This window comes from Hyperolius riggenbachi, chromosome 7 (genome assembly GCF_040937935.1).
Source record: "Hyperolius riggenbachi isolate aHypRig1 chromosome 7, aHypRig1.pri, whole genome shotgun sequence".
Classification (NCBI taxonomy): Eukaryota; Metazoa; Chordata; class Amphibia; order Anura; family Hyperoliidae; genus Hyperolius; species Hyperolius riggenbachi.
This window is the reverse complement of record NC_090652.1, coordinates 109,725,230-109,745,003: the sequence shown is the minus strand read 5'-3', so window position 1 is coordinate 109,745,003 and position 19,774 is coordinate 109,725,230. Positions and strand designations below refer to the sequence as shown.

Genomic DNA, 19,774 nt, shown 5'->3' with positions numbered 1-19,774 from the left:
AGTCTGTGGTGGCTGAGCAGCAGCAGTCTGTGGTGGCTGAGCAGCAGCAGTCTGTGGTGGCTGAGCAGCAGCAGTCTGTGGTGGCTGAGCAGCAGCAGTCTGTGGTGGCTGAGCAGCAGCAGTCTGTGGTGGCTGAGCAGCAGGAGTCTGTGGTGGCTGAGCAGCAGCGGCAGCAGGAGTCTGTGGTGGCTGAGCAGCAGCGGCAGCAGGAGTCTGTGGTGGCTGAGCAGCAGCGGCAGCAGGAGTCTGTGGTGGCTGAGCAGCAGCGGCAGCAGGAGTCTGTGGTGGCTGAGCAGCAGCGGCAGCAGGAGTCTGTGGTGGCTGAGCAGCAGCGGCAGCAGGAGTCTGTGGTGGCTGAGCAGCAGCGGCAGCAGGAGTCTGTGGTGGCTGAGCAGCAGCGGCAGCAGGAGTCTGTGGTGGCTGAGCAGCAGCGGCAGCAGGAGTCTGTGGTGGCTGAGCAGCAGCAGGAGCAGGAACTGCAGACTTGGAGGCAACAGCAGAGTCGCCAGACTTGGAGGCAACAGCAGAGTCGCCAGACTTGGAGGCAACAGCAGAGTCGCCAGACTTGGAGGCAACAGCAGAGTCGCCAGACTTGGAGGCAACAGCAGAGTCGCCAGACTTGGAGGCAACAGCAGAGTCGCCAGACTTGGAAGCAACAGCAGAGTCGCCAGACTTGGAAGCAACAGCAGAGTCGCCAGACTTGGAAGCAACAGCAGAGTCGCCAGACTTGGAAGCAACAGCAGAGTCGCCAGACTTGGAAGCAACAGCAGAGTCGCCAGACTTGGAAGCAACAGCAGAGTCGCCAGACTTGGAAGCAACAGCAGAGTCGCCAGACTTGGAAGCAACAGCAGAGTCGCCAGACTTGGAAGCAACAGCAGAGTCGCCAGACTTGGAAGCAACAGCAGAGTCGCCAGACTTGGAAGCAACAGCAGAGTCGCCAGACTTGGAAGCAACAGCAGAGTCGCCAGACTTGGAAGCAACAGCAGAGTCGCCAGACTTGGAAGCAACAGCAGAGTCGCCAGACTTGGAAGCAACAGCAGAGTCGCCAGACTTGGAAGCAACAGCAGAGTCGCCAGACTTGGAAGCAACAGCAGAGTCGCCAGACTTGGAAGCAACAGCAGAGTCGCCAGACTTGGAAGCAACAGCAGAGTCGCCAGACTTGGAAGCAACAGCAGAGTCGCCAGACTTGGAAGCAACAGCAGAGTCGCCAGACTTGGAAGCAACAGCAGAGTCGCCAGACTTGGAAGCAACAGCAGAGGTCTGTGACATCTGAGCAGTAAACTGGAAAACTTCAGGTAGTGCTGCAGGCATACTAGCAACAGACTGAATAGTCTCAGACAAGGTAGCAACAGGCTGGATGGTAAACTGGGTGCCCTCAAGTAGTCCAGCAGGCCAGGCACTACCAGGAGAAGCAAGAACAGTAGCAGGCCGGGCACCATCAGGAACATCAGCAACAAAAGTCTGTGAAGGCTGGGCAGCAGCTTGCATAACCTCATGGATCTGGGCCGTTGGCTGAGCGCTTGGCTGGACCGTTGGCTGAGCGCTTGGCTGGACCGTTGGCTGAGCGCTTGGCTGGACCGTTGGCTGAGCGCTTGGCTGGACCGTTGGCTGAGATCCCAATACAGTCTGTGCGGGCAAGGAGCAAAGTTCTGCAGGCAAGGAGCAAAGTTCTGCGGGCTGGATGCAACACTCTGCGGGCTGGATGCAACACTCTGCGGGCTGGATGCAACACTCTGCGGGCTGGATGCAACACTCTGCGGGCTGGATGCAACACTCTGCGGGCTGGATGCAACACTCTGCGGGCTGGATGCAACACTCTGCGGGCTGGATGCAACACTCTGCGGGCTGGATGCAACACTCTGCGGGCTGGATGCAACACTCTGCGGGCTGGATGCAACACTCTGCGGGCTGGATGCAACACTCTGCGGGCTGGATGCAACACTCTGCGGGCTGGATGCAACACTCTGCGGGCTGGATGCAACACTCTGCGGGCTGGATGCAACACTCTGCGGGCTGGATGCAACACTCTGCGGGCTGGATGCAACACTCTGCGGGCTGGATGCAACACTCTGCGGGCTGGATGCAACACTCTGCGGGCTGGATGCAACACTCTGCGGGCTGGATGCAACACTCTGCGGGCTGGATGCAACACTCTGCGGGCTGGATGCAACACTCTGCGGGCTGGATGCAACACTCTGCGGGCTGGATGCAACACTCTGCGGGCTGGATGCAACACTCTGCGGGCTGGATGCAACACTCTGCGGGCTGGATGCAACACTCTGCGGGCTGGATGCAACACTCTGCGGGCTGGATGCAACACTCTGCGGGCTGGATGCAACACTCTGCGGGCTGGATGCAACACTCTGCGGGCTGGATGCAACACTCTGCGGGCTGGATGCAACACTCTGCGGGCTGGATGCAACACTCTGCGGGCTGGATGCAACACTCTGCGGGCTGGATGCAACACTCTGCGGGCTGGATGCAACACTCTGCGGGCTGGATGCAACACTCTGCGGGCTGGATGCAACACTCTGCGGGCTGGATGCAACACTCTGCGGGCTGGATGCAACACTCTGCGGGCTGGATGCAACACTCTGCGGGCTGGATGCAACACTCTGCGGGCTGGATGCAACACTCTGCGGGCTGGATGCAACACTCTGCGGGCTGGATGCAACACTCTGCGGGCTGGATGCAACACTCTGCGGGCTGGATGCAACACTCTGCGGGCTGGATGCAACACTCTGCGGGCTGGATGCAACACTCTGCGGGCTGGATGCAACACTCTGCGGGCTGGATGCAACACTCTGCGGGCTGGATGCAACACTCTGCGGGCTGGATGCAACACTCTGCGGGCTGGATGCAACACTCTGCGGGCTGGATGCAACACTCTGCGGGCTGGATGCAACACTCTGCGGGCTGGATGCAACACTCTGCGGGCTGGATGCAACACTCTGCGGGCTGGATGCAACACTCTGCGGGCTGGATGCAACACTCTGCGGGCTGGATGCAACACTCTGCGGGCTGGATGCAACACTCTGCGGGCTGGATGCAACACTCTGCGGGCTGGATGCAACACTCTGCGGGCTGGATGCAACACTCTGCGGGCTGGATGCAACACTCTGCGGGCTGGATGCAACACTCTGCGGGCTGGATGCAACACTCTGCGGGCTGGATGCAACACTCTGCGGGCTGGATGCAACACTCTGCGGGCTGGATGCAACACTCTGCGGGCTGGATGCAACACTCTGCGGGCTGGATGCAACACTCTGCGGGCTGGATGCAACACTCTGCGGGCTGGATGCAACACTCTGCGGGCTGGATGCAACACTCTGCGGGCTGGATGCAACACTCTGCGGGCTGGATGCAACACTCTGCGGGCTGGATGCAACACTCTGCGGGCTGGATGCAACACTCTGCGGGCTGGATGCAACACTCTGCGGGCTGGATGCAACACTCTGCGGGCTGGATGCAACACTCTGCGGGCTGGATGCAACACTCTGCGGGCTGGATGCAACACTCTGCGGGCTGGATGCAACACTCTGCGGGCTGGATGCAACACTCTGCGGGCTGGATGCAACACTCTGCGGGCTGGATGCAACACTCTGCGGGCTGGATGCAACACTCTGCGGGCTGGATGCAACACTCTGCGGGCTGGATGCAACACTCTGCGGGCTGGATGCAACACTCTGCGGGCTGGATGCAACACTCTGCGGGCTGGATGCAACACTCTGCGGGCTGGATGCAACACTCTGCGGGCTGGATGCAACACTCTGCGGGCTGGATGCAACACTCTGCGGGCTGGATGCAACACTCTGCGGGCTGGATGCAACACTCTGCGGGCTGGATGCAACACTCTGCGGGCTGGATGCAACACTCTGCGGGCTGGATGCAACACTCTGCGGGCTGGATGCAACACTCTGCGGGCTGGATGCAACACTCTGCGGGCTGGATGCAACACTCTGCGGGCTGGATGCAACACTCTGCGGGCTGGATGCAACACTCTGCGGGCTGGATGCAACACTCTGCGGGCTGGATGCAACACTCTGCGGGCTGGATGCAACACTCTGCGGGCTGGATGCAACACTCTGCGGGCTGGATGCAACACTCTGCGGGCTGGATGCAACACTCTGCGGGCTGGATGCAACACTCTGCGGGCTGGATGCAACACTCTGCGGGCTGGATGCAACACTCTGCGGGCTGGATGCAACACTCTGCGGGCTGGATGCAACACTCTGCGGGCTGGATGCAACACTCTGCGGGCTGGATGCAACACTCTGCGGGCTGGATGCAACACTCTGCGGGCTGGATGCAACACTCTGCGGGCTGGATGCAACACTCTGCGGGCTGGATGCAACACTCTGCGGGCTGGATGCAACACTCTGCGGGCTGGATGCAACACTCTGCGGGCTGGATGCAACACTCTGCGGGCTGGATTGCAGGACTGGATACTGCAGGATGAACATGCTGGGGCTCTGCAGGCCTGTCGGGCAGACCCATAGTCAGCAAATCTAGTCCATGAAAAAGTCCACAAGAAAAGGCGAGGAACTGCTCAGGACTGACTGGAGATTGCTGAGGACAAAAATCAACTGGAGTCTGTATGGAGCTGCATGGAGTCTGCACCGACTTGGATGGAGTCTGCACCGACTTGGATGGAGTCTGCACACGACTGGAATCGGCTGGAGGCTGTACAGGAGATGAAGTGACTGGAGGCTGCACAGGAGATGAGGCGGATGGAGGCTGCACAGGAGATGAGGCGGATGGAGGCTGCACAGGAGATGAGGCGGATGGAGGCTGCACAGGAGATGAGGCGGATGGAGGCTGCACAGGAGATGAGGCGGATGGAGGCTGCACAGGAGCAATAGATGCTGTAGGGAAGTATTTGCGTTTTGGTTTCCTCAACACTGGGACAGACTTTAATGCAGATACTGGCAACTGTGAGGACCAAGGTGTAGATCTGATGGCCGTTTGCTTAGTAGCGCATTTCTTCTGGTTAGTAGAGACAGGCAAGTCATAATACACAGATTTAGTTATTACTGGTAATGTAGGTACAAATTGTTTAACTGTTGCAGGCTGTGAGTATTGGACATGGTTCGAGGTATATGAAGGGTTAACAGAAGGAAGGGAGTGAAAATGAGAGGACAGAATCTCAGACCAGGCATCAAGTAGCTTTGCAGCTGATTCACACTTGCAGAGTTTTTGCACATTCAGAGACTGAGTCGCACACATACAGGCCCTTATAAATTCCTCTTCTTGATTGGCATAATATTCAACAAACCTCTGCCTATCCTTCCTCAAATAATCAAATAAATGTTCAATTTGATCAGAATTAAATTTAAATTCAAATTTATTTCTTACAGGCAGGGCATGAGATATGGAGCTGGGAGATAACACTTTCTGCCAAGCAGACAATAGAAGTGAAGCTTTTCCAGATTTGCATAGGCCTTGATTGATCAAGGATTGCAGAGAGTTAATGCATGTTTGCACAGTTTGTTTATCCTTGTTATTAAAATAATCAAAAAAACCCACTTGATCATCTTCTAACAAATTAATCAAGGCTTCAATTTTATGCAAATTGTAAGGTGGTAAATACCCATCAGAAACTGTAGGGAACGCAAGATCATACCAGATTTTGATTATGCATTCAAAATCCTGTGAGTCAAACGATCCATCCTTAACAAGTCCATAAACCTGACTAATTAACTTCAGCAGATCTTCCCTAGGATAATCAGCAAAGAAAGTGCGGCATTCTTGCTCAGATTCCTCAGCCAAAAATGCATAGTAATCAAGATCTTGTAGATTCATTCTGACAGATAACTCAGTATACAGTGTAGCTGCAGCAATCAGTAATTGGCCAGAACTTCTGTCATGAGCCTGAACGGAGAAACTGAGATTGATTGCAGTTTGCAGCAACACAGACACTGAGACAGGAATATACTATGCAGGAAGGTTTATTTACAATTGTGCATACAGTATTATGCAATTTCAATGCAGCAGCATGCATAACAACTATGTACAGCAATCAGAGAATATGGTGGCAACTATATACAAGAACGCAACCACCACATGCATACACACCATACAACCAAAGCAAGGTGCAAAACCCCCAAAACCCTATCTATCTATCTAACTAAATATATACAGGATATATATACACATATACACAGGACAAATATATACAATATATACACCAATCGCAGTACAAGAAGGCAGGCACAAAATCACAGTCAGAACAAAGCATAAGTCGGCAACAATCGAGCAATCACGGTACAAAAGGAGCAGGCAGTAAACGAGGTCAGACAGAATCAAGGTTCAGTAACAGGATAACAGATACAGAAATACAGAATACCAGAGAACCAGGGTTGTCCAGATACTCCAGCTAGCGAGCACAAAGTTCTGGCAAAGGTTGCTCCTTGCAGGGCTCTTAAATAAGGAGGACACACCTGCAGCATGCTTGGCAAGCAAAGTCCATAGAGAGCAACCCTTGCAGTGGCAGAGCTGTCTCCAGCCAGCATAGAGCCACCCAGTGGTGGAACAAAGAAAGTTCAGGTCCTGCAAAGTCTCTAGAGCCATCTGCTGGTGGAATAAAGGAAGTTCAGAGTTCAACACGATGCTGCCACCAGCAGGCAGGAAGTGGCATGACCATATTCCTAACAGAGGCTGTTCACACTCGTCACTCTGAAATGGATCTGCTGGATCTGTTGCATTAAACGGAAGATACTGGCGCTATATAAATCAATAAAAACAATAACAATTAAGTGGACCGCACTTCTGTGCAGTCTGCAATAATACCGGACAGTGGAAACTAGTGTTGTCCGGATCATGAACGATTCGGATCTTTGATCCGAATCTATTTTATGAGTCGATCATCCGAATCATCAAAATGAACGATTCGGATCGCAAAAGGGGCGGGGCCAGGAGCGACACGCCCCCTCTCAGCGGGCAGCGGGGTCCTGGAAGCAGGGATCGCTCTGTTGGATGGGAGCCAGCCTTGCAGGGAGACAGGTAGATGAGAGAGAGGGGACATGGGTGCCACTGCCAGATATGTGTAGAGCACACATATTGGCTGCAATGTGCTGCTCATTATAGGCTGGCTGTTCCGTAGTTGTACACAGTGATCACATTGGAAGCTTTTGGCTCAGCACAGCTCAGTAACTTTGCAGGCACTGTGATTGAAAGGCAATATAATCCTCCTGCACTCGGCACTAAACAGCTGCACTTATCTTCTGGGAATGCTTTCTTTCACTGTGCAACCTTTTCTTTTAAAGTGTACAGATGAACATATAGGTGAAATATATGTAAAGCATATGACTTCAGCATGTGGGTATTACGTGCAAACATTTCTGCTCTCTGCTCGTCCCTCCTCCCTTCTCTGTCCACTCCCTGCCCTCTGTCCATCTTCTCCCCTTCTCTGTATGTCCACCCCCCTCTCCTTCTGTCCACAGACCTGTCCTGCTGTTCATTTCACCCCCCGAATGCTTCCGGTAGTAAAATGATCCGAGATTCGGATCAAAGATCCGGATCTCTTCAATGATCCGATTCGAATCATCCGGATCATTGAAAAGATCCGAACTTCCCATCTCTAGTGGAAACGCCTGCCCCAGGCTACATGTCCCGCCTCCGACCACCACCACTCCCTCCCAGTACACAGGGAAGAAGCATGGGGGATCCCCATTGCGCTGCAAAAGACCAATGCAAATTGTCAGCAGCAGAGAGAATTGTCATTGGTTCATAGTGGACCAATGCAAATTCTCCCTGTTGCTAGGGAGAACTGGCCTACTGCAGCCTATGGAGAGCCCCATTGCACCTGTTGCCCTCCGGGCTGAATATAGAGCGACTGAACAGATGCGATTATCGGCGGGACAGGTGAGCAGCAATCGTTCAGACAGCAGTGGACAGAAGTGGACATCACAGAGTGGATGCAAATTGGACGGATGTGCTTACCATGTCCATTTTGCATCCGCTCAAGTGGGAACAGAGCCTCAGTCAGGTAAAAATGATGGAACACTGATGCAAAACTGACAGGACAAGACTGGACCGGAAACGAACAGATTTATGTGTGAACCAAGTCTTATGGCCTATTTCCACTACACGCAGAATGGATGCAGAAAAACTGACTCCAATGAATGCTTATAGGAAAATCTGCTTCAGAAAAATCGCGTTTAATGGAAACAGGCCAATAGGCATTCATTGGAGTCAGTTTTTCTGCATCCAGAATGTGAGTGTAGTGGAAACAGGCCCTTAGGGTAGTAGAAATGAATGTAGTGAATAACAATCAAATCCATCTCTCATTCAATATCAGCATTCCAAGACAAAAAATAAGAATTCAGTTTACAAAAAAACAACAAAAAAAGCGATAATTTCAACTGGAGACAAATATGTTTAGTACTGAACAAAAGCAGTGAACTGTAAGAAACTCCAGCATAGGCGCATCAAATATGAGGCCCAAAGCAAGCTTCTGTAAGGCCCACTGAATCCCAGGCAATGCAGAGACCTCACTGAGGGGTGGAGCATAATGATAGATACCTGTTCCCTGCTCTGACTACTCCATCATTCAGCCTTATTATGGTCACATGACTCTCAGATGATTACAAAAGGATATACTGGGGAGTACCATAGCTAGGGCTCTCTAATGGTAAAGGGAACTATAATAGGGGAAACCCCGCCGATGGGAAAACAATCTGGAAGTACCATAACAGGGGAAGGACTATCAGAAAGGCACTATTGAGGGAACTGCAATGATTTGGTAGCAACATAAAAGGAAGAAAAAAAAAAAACAATAGGGAGGTACTATGATGGGGGAAGCCTCCGGATCCTAATGAGGCTTCCCACGCCGTCCTCCATCCGTCAGGGGTGTCGCTGCAGCCCTCCGTGGAGTCCCTGCAGCGGTGACGTCAATATTTACCTTCCTGGCTCCTGCGCAGGCGCTCTGATGGCTGTCGGCTCCGAACTACACAGAAATACCCGATCGCCGTCGGGTCCGCTCTACTGCGCAGGCGCAAGTTTCCTGCGCCTGCGCAGTAGAGCGGACCCGAATGAGATCGGGTATTTCCGTGTAGTTCGGAACGGAAAGCCGCCACAGCGCCCCCGCTGGAGCCAGCAAAGGTAAATATTGAACTGACAGTCGGCACAGTCGCCGGCTGTTCGGAGGGCTGCGGCGAGACCCCCGTGGGACAGAGGACGGCGTGGGAAGCCTCATTAGGATCCGGAGGCTTCCCCCACCCGAGGTGAGTACCCCCCAGGGGATCTTTTTAATGTTACAGAGTCTCTTTAATACAGGGTGCATCATAATGGGCAATATTTAGAGAAGCTCAATAATAGGAAAATGCTCTACAATGGAGAACAGCACAATAATTCACACCTGCTAATGAGGGAGGTGGCAGTGTAACGTGCATCCTAGAAGTGAAGGCAGAATTGGCTTAGCAGACCACCCTGACAAGCCTGCTCTAGCCATTATTGCTGTTTGTGTCTACAGAGGTGACATTGCCTCTAACTTCCAGCCTCAGTGACACCTAAACATTGCGGCAAGCCTGCTTCTTCCTGTCTGAAAATGTGACTTCAGCCAAATGGAAAGTTTTTCAAGGAGTGACTATGGGGTGGGGGGAATGAGGAGAGGAATAGATAATACACAGGGGTACATGGATCCAGCATGAACATACCTCTGAGCTTACCTTAGGGTGCACATTAAAGAGACACTGAAGCGAAAAAAATATGATATAATGAATTGGTTGTGTAGTACGGATAATTTCTATAAGATTAGTAGCAAAGAAAATATTCTCATACTTTTATTTTCAGTTATATAGTGTGTTTTATAACATTGCATCATTCTCTAATATTTGCAGTTTACACACTACTCAGCATTCTAAATGACTGTACAGAGCAGTCTTGTAAACTACTGACCTGTCCTCTGGCAGAGAAAAAAAAATTCTTCACTGACAGCTGAGATAATAAACTTCAGAAGACAGCCCTCTCTGCGACTTTGAAACTGTAGAGCTTAATGGCTTTTTTGCATAGAGATAACAACTGGAGTTTTTTAACTCTTTCTGTACTGGAAACAATATTAGACTTATGTCTCTGCTTGTAACGTTTTATTTCTTAGCTGTACTACACACACAAATAATTATATCAATTTTTTTTTGCTTCAGTGTCTCTTTAAAGAGAACCTGAGCTGAGGATATGGGGGGTAGATGGGACACAGAGCTATGTTCTCTGCCTAATGACATGGCTCTGTGGCCCCCAACCATTGCACTCTGCCCCCCAAAAGGGCATAGAGAAGAGGGAATAGGAGGACACAAGGGCGGCAGAGGACGACACAGGAAGACACAAGAGGAACAAGGAGGCATGAGGTAAAAAGGGGGCATAATCCACAAGTTGCCCTTTCACCATGGATGCACAAGGTTAAGTACATATTTTTTTTCCCCTGGTTTTTGTCCTCTAAATTTAGGTGCGTCTTATAGTCCAAAAATACGGTATATCATTAATGTGCACCTTTAGGTAGCTTTTCCTCCGGTCGGGTATCCTTTAATGTAAATTTACTATCATATTTATGGAAGGAAGTCTCATCTAGAAGTTCAGCAATGTGTATGGGGAGTATTTAACCACCCTGGCGTTCTATTTCCCCAGGATTTCCGTGCAAAAAGTGGTTCAATTAATTTCCAATCAATTTCAGCCATTTTTTTTTTTGCAATCAATTTTTTTTTTATATTGAATTCAATACAGGTTATTGTATTGAATTCAATAAAAAAAAAAAACGTTTGTTGCGAGATGTTGACGCTGTGTCATCAATGCCGATCGACGGGGGACATGTGATCGCCGAGGGAGAAGCAAAATCCGCCAAGGGACATGGAAGAAGGCACTGGGGAAGCTATCAGAGGTACGCGACGAGGGATAAGCACGCCAATGGTGAGTATAAGACCTACGATGTATAGCCAGATGTATTAGTCAGGTATAGGTAGCCAGATGTATTAGTCAGGTATAGGTAGCCAGATGTTTTGCTAGGTATATAGTGAGCCAGATGTTTTGCTAGGTATATAGTGAGCCAGATGTTTTGCTAGGTATATAGTGAGCCAGATGTTTTGCTAGGTATATAGGTAGACCGATGTTTTGCTATGTATATAGTGAGCCAGATGTATAGGGGAGCCAGATGTTTGCAAGGTATATAGGAGACAGATGTTTGCAAGGTATATAGGAGACAGATGTTTCGCTAGGTATATAGGTAGGCAGATGTTTTGCTAGGTATATAGTGAGCCAGGTGTAACCAGATGTATATGGAAGACAGATTTTTGCCAGGTCTAGGGAGTCAGATGTACGGAGGAGCCAGGTTTGTGGCCTCTCCCTCCTATTCCCCTTTCCCCCCTCCCCCGTACCCCCCTCCCCCCCGCCGGTCAGAAGGCCTGATCTACTCACCCTAGGCTGTCTCCTGTGGTGGCAGCCTCGCACCTCCTCCTCCATCGCAAAGTCTCGTGCTCTCTATAATTACAGTTATGAGGCTTGGTGATGCTACCGAGCCTCGTAAGTGTAACAACAGAGACTGGGACTTCGCCGATGGAGGAGGAAGGTGTCCATCGCGGCCAGCGCAGGAGAAAGCCTGCGGTGAGTAGATCAGGGCTTCTGACCAGGAAGGGGGTGCAGGGATCGGGGGACGGGGGGCACTGGGATCGGGAGGGAGGGAGGAGGAGAGAGGCCACCACCAGCCCACATAGGAGGGCACACCCTCCCCGCACAGAAGGGGGATCCCCGCAGACCACCACCAGCCCACATAGAAGGGACACCACCCCCCCCCCCCGCACAGAAGGGGGATCCCCGCAGTCCACCACCAGCCCGCACAGAAGGGACACTTCCCCCCCCCCCCCCCCGCACAGAAGGGGGATCCCCGCAGTCCACCACCAGCCCGCACAGAAGGGACACTTCCCCCCCCCCCCCCCGCACAGAAGGGGGATCCCCGCAGTCCACCACCAGCCCGCACAGAAGGGACACTTCCCCCCCCCCTCACACAGAAGGGGGATCCCCGCAGGCCACCACCAGCCCGCACAGACGGGACCCCCAGCCACCCGCCCACGTAGAAAGGGGAATCCCGCACGCAGCCAGCACATTCTATGCCCCGCTGGCTGCACAGGGATTCCCTAGGGTGGCTGGATGCTTGTTCTGCACGCTGGGGGTAGCACAGATCACTACCCACAACGTGACAGGCATCCAGCCATTCTGGGGAATCCCTCTGATCAGTAAAAAGTGCAGCGGGCGGTGCAGAGAAACAGGAAATCTCCCTGGCGGCATGGACGAGCACAGCTCGTCATTACCGCTTTCTCCATGTTTTTCCTAGATGAACTCAGCTTGTCCATACCGCCAGGGTGGCTACGCTATTCTTGCAGTTAGCAGCACTGGGCGTTTCTTGTGTATGAGGACTCGGCCGGGATCAGTTTCTTTCCTATATTGTGTTCCATTGGATCTTATGTAGCACAGGCTGGGCTGATCCGGTTATTGATGTATTTATGAGGAATTTGCAATATTTACAAAGATTATAGTCAGATACAACATATGAAGTAAATGCTTGTAAACCAGTACCTTAACTGGAAAGGTTTCTTAGTCAAAACAGCTTTAAAACATTCCCAGTGCTATGGACATCTTTCTCTGACCTGTTAAAAGAAGAATTATGTAAAGATGCACTCAAGATGTAATTAAAAAAAAAAAACAGGTTAAAATGGAAGGTAAGTGTTGGCTTACCTTCTGAAGAATAATTATTATTTATTTATTTATTTATTTATTTATTTATAAAGCGCCAACATATTCCGTGGCGCTGTACAATGTAAGAAAACAAACAAGGGTTACATCATGATACAGACAATGATATACATCAAATATGAACTATGATACAAAATACAGCACTGCTGATTACAATTGCAAATTTAACATGATGACTAAAATGTATAAATGTCTAACAGCGTGCAAGCAATTAAATGACATTCCATGACACAAAATGGTGAGAGCCCTGCATTACCAATGAGTTGTAAAGGTAGTATTAATCAGTATTTAAAAAAAAAAAATACAATGTATTTTGCAGGTGACACCTGCTTCCTCGGGTCAGTGTTGTGCCTTAACCACTTCCCTACCCTGGTCATTTTCACAGTTCAGCTCAGCTAAGATTTCTTTGACAATAACTTTCAATAATTACCACTACAAAATTATTTATATATTGTTTTTTCTGGACAAATTACACTTTTTGTGGCTGATATTTGTTTTTAGTAATTACCATATTTTATATGCATTTTAAAAGGGAACCTTAACAAAAAAATGAGTTTCACTTACCTGGGGCATCTACCAGCTCCCTGCAGCCATCCTGAGCCCCGCCGTCACTCATGGCTCCTCCGGTCCCCCGCCGCCAGCTAGTTTCGTTTTTGCCATCTCTGAGTCGGCGGGCCGCTACTCGTACATTTGCACGCATTCCTGCTGGTGCAGGAAGCTATCGTGGACATTAACATACATTTTTTATGTGTTTGCAACGCATAACAAAAATGTACATGTTAATGTCCGTGATAGCTTCCTGCACCAGCAGTAATCCGTGCAAAGGTACGCGTGGGGGCAACAACAAAACTAGCTGGCAGCGGGGGACTGGAGGAGCCATGAGTGACTGCGAGGGCACAGGATGGCTGCAGGGGGCTGGGAGATGCCCCAGGTAAGTTTTTTTTTTAGAGTTAAGGTTCCCTTTAAAAGGAAAATAAGGAAAAAATTGAAAAATACACAATTTATCCACTTTAATACATAATAGCTTAAATGTAAACAGTTCTATTGTACATTAAACCCACACATTTCATTTGTCAATCTATCCTGTTTAAACAGTTCTTGTGTTTTAATATGCATTAGTAACACGTTGTGTATATACCCTACCCTCGTGTTACATCAGTCTTTTCATGGAATGTTTATTTTATACTTTTTTTTTACTAATCAGCCCAGCCAATGAATTTCTTGGGAGAGGAGAGGGGTTTGCCGTCATTCCTTTTCAACTGCGTAGCATTTTTATCTGGTCAGAGATAAATAAAAAGCGTTACGTATGATTTTGTAGGGTGGAGATAGCAGAGACTTATTTTCAAGTCATCTGGGCAGGAAGTGGTTTATTAGCTGTATGCAATAGCCAGTTGTAGAGGGAGTCTTATTCAGCACTTAAAAAAGATACAACCCGTTTTGCGGATGACACCACTACTTAATCACAGTGCAATTAGTCTGCTATCAGCATAGCACAGAGATTATACGTCACATATTAGGGTTAACATGTCTGTACATTTAAAGGTGCATACACACACTATTGTAACAAACGATGGGTCCGTCAGACGGAGCAGTGCTTTTCAGCGCTGCTAGATTTGGGCGCAGCCAGCGCCGCCATGGACTATAATGGGAATCAGTCTATAGCGACGCTCAGTGAGTAACGTCTGCGCCGTCAGAAGACTGAGCCAAAGTTACTTAAAAACACAATAATTCGGCCTCCAGCAATCGCTGGAAGCCGAATTATATCATTCCCCCACTATCCATGGCGGCCTGGAGGGGGAATAGTAATTAACATGGCCTGGACTTGTGCAGAAGCAGGCTCAGCCATATAACAGCTGGATCCTGCGCCCAAGTCTCCCGGGGCTGATTTCATATGTATGCCTGTCAGACCCTCCCACTGGGCGGACGTTCTGCCGACAGTAGGACGTGTGTACAGTCTGTCGGCAGACTGATAAGACTGTTTCAAAAACAGCCTCATCAGTCTGCCGACAGACTGTACACACGTCCTACTGTCGGCAGAACGTCCGCCCAGCTGGAGGGTCTGACAGATCCGTTGTTTGTTACAATAGTGCATGTGTATGCACCTTAACAGGGAAGGAAATAATCCAAGTATATTTCGTTGCTGATTAGATCCTCATTTATGTTATTTTTAGCACGGTTATGTACGAGTACCCTTAAGGTGCAACACACACACACACACACACACACACACACACACACACACACACACACGGGAAGGGGAGAAGGAATGTAAAATCTAGCTATCTAAATGACTCAGAATCGAGCTGTCTATTCCCAGCATTATGCCTAGTACATACCATACAATTTTCTGTTAGATTTTCTGTTCGATTTACCTGCCAGATAGATAATTTCCAACATGTTGGAAATTATCTATCTAACCATCTATCTGCCTAGCAACTAGGCATTGTTCTACTCAGCAGGAGATAACCAGAAGACAATGCACCAGAGATAATGACCAGTCTCTACAGAAAATAATCTAACAGAAAACCTAATGCTGGAAATAAACGGTTCGTATCTGCTGTGCGTTTTTCGTCTCGATCGTTTTTGCCGCTCGATTCTGCAGTCGATTTGCTTATCTTCCACTCGTTTTTCTTATCTTTTTCCATTCACTTCTATAAGAAATCGAGCGGTGAAAGAATCGAAAAGGGAAATCGGACAGGTCGGAAATGATCTATCGAACCATCTAATCACCTAAAAAATGAACCGTGTATTCCCAGCATTACAGAAAATTGTATGGTGTGTACTAGGCATAACAGCACACGATGGACCTGCTCTAAGGAGAAGAGCAATGATCTCATGGCCCGTTGTCATTTAGAAACCCGGTATTACAAATCTTTAAATAAGCTTGGAGGACCCATGTACAAGCGCTCTCCGCGAACAGCCGTCTCAGCCGAGTTCCGTTTAGTATATTTATGCACCTTAAAGTGTACCTGAGATTAAGGGAACAAAAGGATTTTTACTTACGTGGGGCTTATTCCAGCCCCTGTAGCCTGTCTGCTCCCTCGATGTCCTGTCTGTCCCCTCTGTTGTTCCACTTTCAACCCAGTTAAAGTCTGCGCCTCGGCTCAGTCATGGAGTGCTGCGCATGCGCGGTCACTCCCGCACACTTCCCCTATCATGCTCCCATAGTCGGGAGCATTCTGTGCATGCACAGTTCGTTAAGGCTTGTAAACACGCTTGCACAGTACGCTACCGACCACAGGAGCACGATAGAGGAAGCATGTGGCCTAAAACAGCGCATATGTAGAGGCCCACATCACAGCTGGATCACAGACTTCACAGCAGCGCAATGGACCAAAACAGCATTCAAGGACATTGAGAGAGCTGGGGGCTACAGATTGCCCCAGATAAGTAATATTCCTCTTGTCTGTCCCCCCCCCCCCCCCTACTTTGACAAAGGGTTCTCAATTATTCTTCAGAATAGATAAACCATTTAATGGTTTAAATGCTCAGCATCACTTTTGGTTGGACTGACCCTTTAAGAGCAGTAAACTTTTCTCATCATAGATCATAATGGTTAACTAAATGTGATGTGGTGTTTACATGGCTACTTGTGGCTGTCAGCTGAGTTTAGAGGATACGAGTCCTCAGGGTTATGTCACATGTCATAGTGTATAACAGCTGTCACCGCAGCCAAAGACAGGTTATAACAAACATATAAAAGCTGCTGCCTGTGAAAACTATTCTAAAGACTCCACATGCAGCTCCACAATCAAGCTGCACCAACACAAACTCCTCAGCAATCCAGATCAGACAGAACCATTCCACTTCCTTCTGAAAACAAACTGAATAGATTCAAATAACTCCTCTGTACAGTGGACCTGACCTCAGAACTTCCTCTCTGCCATAAAAGATAAGAAACTGCATAATAACTTTTAGGCCTCTTACACACTAAGACGTTGCGTTTGATGCGACGTTAAGATCACACAACGTGCCCCTGGCGCAGCGCATGTAGATTATGAAACTGGATGTTATTTTGCACTGCGTTATGTGTCTCTTGGTGCGCCGTTTTCATCGCATACTGATGGAACAAAAATCGCGCGTTACTTTTTTTTTTTTTTTTTTTAGAAAAACCTTACTGAGCATGTGCAACACACATAGCGCAGCAAATGTATTGCTAAACGCACAGCATGCATCACTTTCTAAATATTGCTACACGTTACACACAACGTAACGTGTGAATGTTGCACAGACTTAATATTGTTGTGCATTAGTCCACGTTAAAAATTTTCTAACGTGTGACCTTAACGTCGCTCTGTGAAAGAGGCCTTAAAGAAAACATTTTTGTTACAGCTGACACAAATCCTGCAATAAATCTGCAGCATGTCTACTTCCTGCTTTCATGAAAGCAGACATATTGTGAACATCCTGTGCTTTCAAATAAGCCTCTGCTGTGGCAGTCAGCTGGCACAGCTGAGAGATCAAATTGCAACTTGTGATTAGTCACAGATGAGGCGGAATTAGACAGGCTAGTCTCTCTAAAATACATACAGGGTGCATTTCTCTCTGTTTTCCTTCTGTCCTGTGCAAGAGCTCAGGTCCATTTTAGTAATAAGAGGCACTATCTGATGACATCCCACGTGGGAACAATGGGGTTTTCCCTATGCAGAAAGCCATTACACATCAACACTTCACAGGAAAAGACCACTTGCAAAACTTTCATCAGTGTGTGACCTAAATGCCAAACAGTTCTAACAAGTTTGTTTTATCTACTGTAAATGTTAAATGAGTGTCGCTCAGATAAGAGGCAGGAAAAAAAGTGATGTGACCTTTTAGCTGACCTAAACTGTCACTTGTGGGCAGCACAGACATAAGACAGAAGCACGGCTTGGTCTCTAACTAAATAAAGTTTAAACTGAGACAACTGACCCATGAGTCACTGCATACAAATGTCTAATCCAGGGCTGGACAGGCTAACTTCTCTATTCATGGGGAATTCCTGTTTTTGGTCAAATAAATCAATAAAATAAAGCTGTACAATGTAGTAGTAAGAACTCTTGCCTTGCAGCACTGGGTCCCCGGTTCAAATCCCAGTCAGGTCACTAACTGCAGAGAGTTTGTATGCAGGGGTGATCAAGGAGATGCAAATATTTCCCAGTTCATGCAGGATTATGTCATATTTTATGCAAATATATGCAGCTTTAAAATGGTCGAATCAAGTTCCACCCAGGTTTAAATCGATTGGTCCATTTTCAAGCTGCATATATTTCTCACTAATATTGCCTATTTATTTGTCCTTCCCGTGTCTGTGTAGATTTCCTCCCACATCCAAAAACATACAGATATGTTTATTGGCTTACCCCTAAGGCCCCGTTCACACTTGCGGTTTAGTAAAAACCGCACCGGATGTCCGGACCGCACCGTATCCGGACCGGACCTGATCCGTACGGTTCCTATCCGGATCCGGTCCGTTTGCATCCGGTTTCCGTGCGGTGTGAACACGGTTGCGGTCCGGATCCGGTTTCTTAAGGAGATACACATCCTGTAAATACCTGGGGTCTGGGAGGTCAGCAGAAGGGTCTGGGGTCATTGTTGGAGACAGGTGGACGTGTGGAGACCATCCGTGGATACAGAGACTGCAGTTGGGACCATGGATCCAGGCATTTTTTACTCGTAAACCTGGGAATTCTCTCCTTCCTGTTGTTCGCCTCCTTCAGACATATCAGACATGTTGCTGCCAAAAAGAGCTCCAGCATGAAATCGCTGCTGCCCCACTCTTTGAACGCTGGGCCCATGTGGTCCCCATCCAAAATGCATAGGAAGTGGGGTAGAACGTCCGGTTTTTGTAGCCAGTGTGTTGTGCGCTCTCCGGCTCTCACTGTTTTGTATTGGCCGGATGGTGCAGTCCGGCTCCGCTCCGGATACGGCTGCCGGAGGAGCCGGACCAAAAAATAGCGCATGTTGGAACGGACGCCGGAGTCCGGATCCGGTCCGGCTCCGGTCCGGCAGAACGGACGCATAGGCTTTCATTGCTATGCCGTGCGTCCGTTCTGCAAGCGCTCCGGCACGGCGATTCCGGACGGCCACCGCTAATGTGAACCGGGCCTAAATTGGCCCTAGATTACGATACATTCACTACAGGATACATACATAGACATATGATTATTGTAGGGATTAGATTATGCGTCCCTCTGAGGGACACATAGAGGAATCATCAGCCATTTTAAGACCCCGCCCCCCCCCCCCCCCCGATCTACTTACCTGTGTCTTCCTCCAGCTCCTTCCTGGCGACATGTCCCAAGATGCAGCGGGGCAGGGACACCAGGCCGCGAGCGGAGCATCATCGAGGGACATATCGCTGGGAAGGAGCTGGAGGAAGACACAGGTAAGTAGATTGGGGGGGGGGGGGGGGTGAAAATGGCTGATGATTCCTTTAAGTGACAAGATAATATACTCTGTTACAGCGATGCAGAATATGTTGGCGCTATATAAATACTAAATAATAACACTGTATTGGGGCCATAATGCTTTAGTATAAGAAGATTATCTTTCCATATTAATTTACAGCCACTTATGAAATTCCAAAATTTCCTGGAAACATATACAGTAGTCTTGGTTATCAGGCATCGACAGGGATTGGCTGATGCCAAATAACTGTACATTCTGGTTGCTTGAGCCTCAATGTTAAAAATAGGCCTAGCTAATACAGTACTATCCCCACTCTATATACATACCATGAAGTCTGTATTGAATGTTGAAATACAGTAAATGAAAGTAGATTAACCTTGGGGAGGAGCAGTGAAACTCAGTCTTTAAAGTGAATGTGAAAAAAAAACGCGGGAGGGGGGAAGCCTCTGGATCCTAATGCACCCGCATAATAGAGTGGATCTGATGGGGTTCTGCTATTTTAGCCTGAGCCCGAAGAAAAGCTACTACTGCATCTGCACGAGGCTCACACAGGTCATGAACCTGGAGTCCCAGCGAATCTTTGGCAGCTGACATCGCTGGATCGGAGGGACGAAAGAAGACGGGGAAAGCCTCATTAGGGTCCAGAGGCTTC

The 19,774-nt window shown here is 49.0% G+C and overlaps 1 protein-coding gene across 2 annotated transcripts in view; it reads right to left on the bottom strand.

Moving 5' to 3' along the window:
- Positions 1-19,774, bottom strand: part of INTS1 (integrator complex subunit 1) — a 168,059-nt gene that overhangs the window by 136,486 nt on the left and 11,799 nt on the right. Inside the window, exon 2 of one of the 2 annotated variants that reach the window (XM_068244500.1) lies at positions 12,559-12,629. The exons of the other annotated variant lie outside the window; for it this stretch is intronic. The gene's annotated coding sequence lies outside the window, so the exon portion shown is untranslated. The remainder of the gene's footprint in view (positions 1-12,558; positions 12,630-19,774) is intronic. 2 annotated transcript variants of the gene reach the window in all.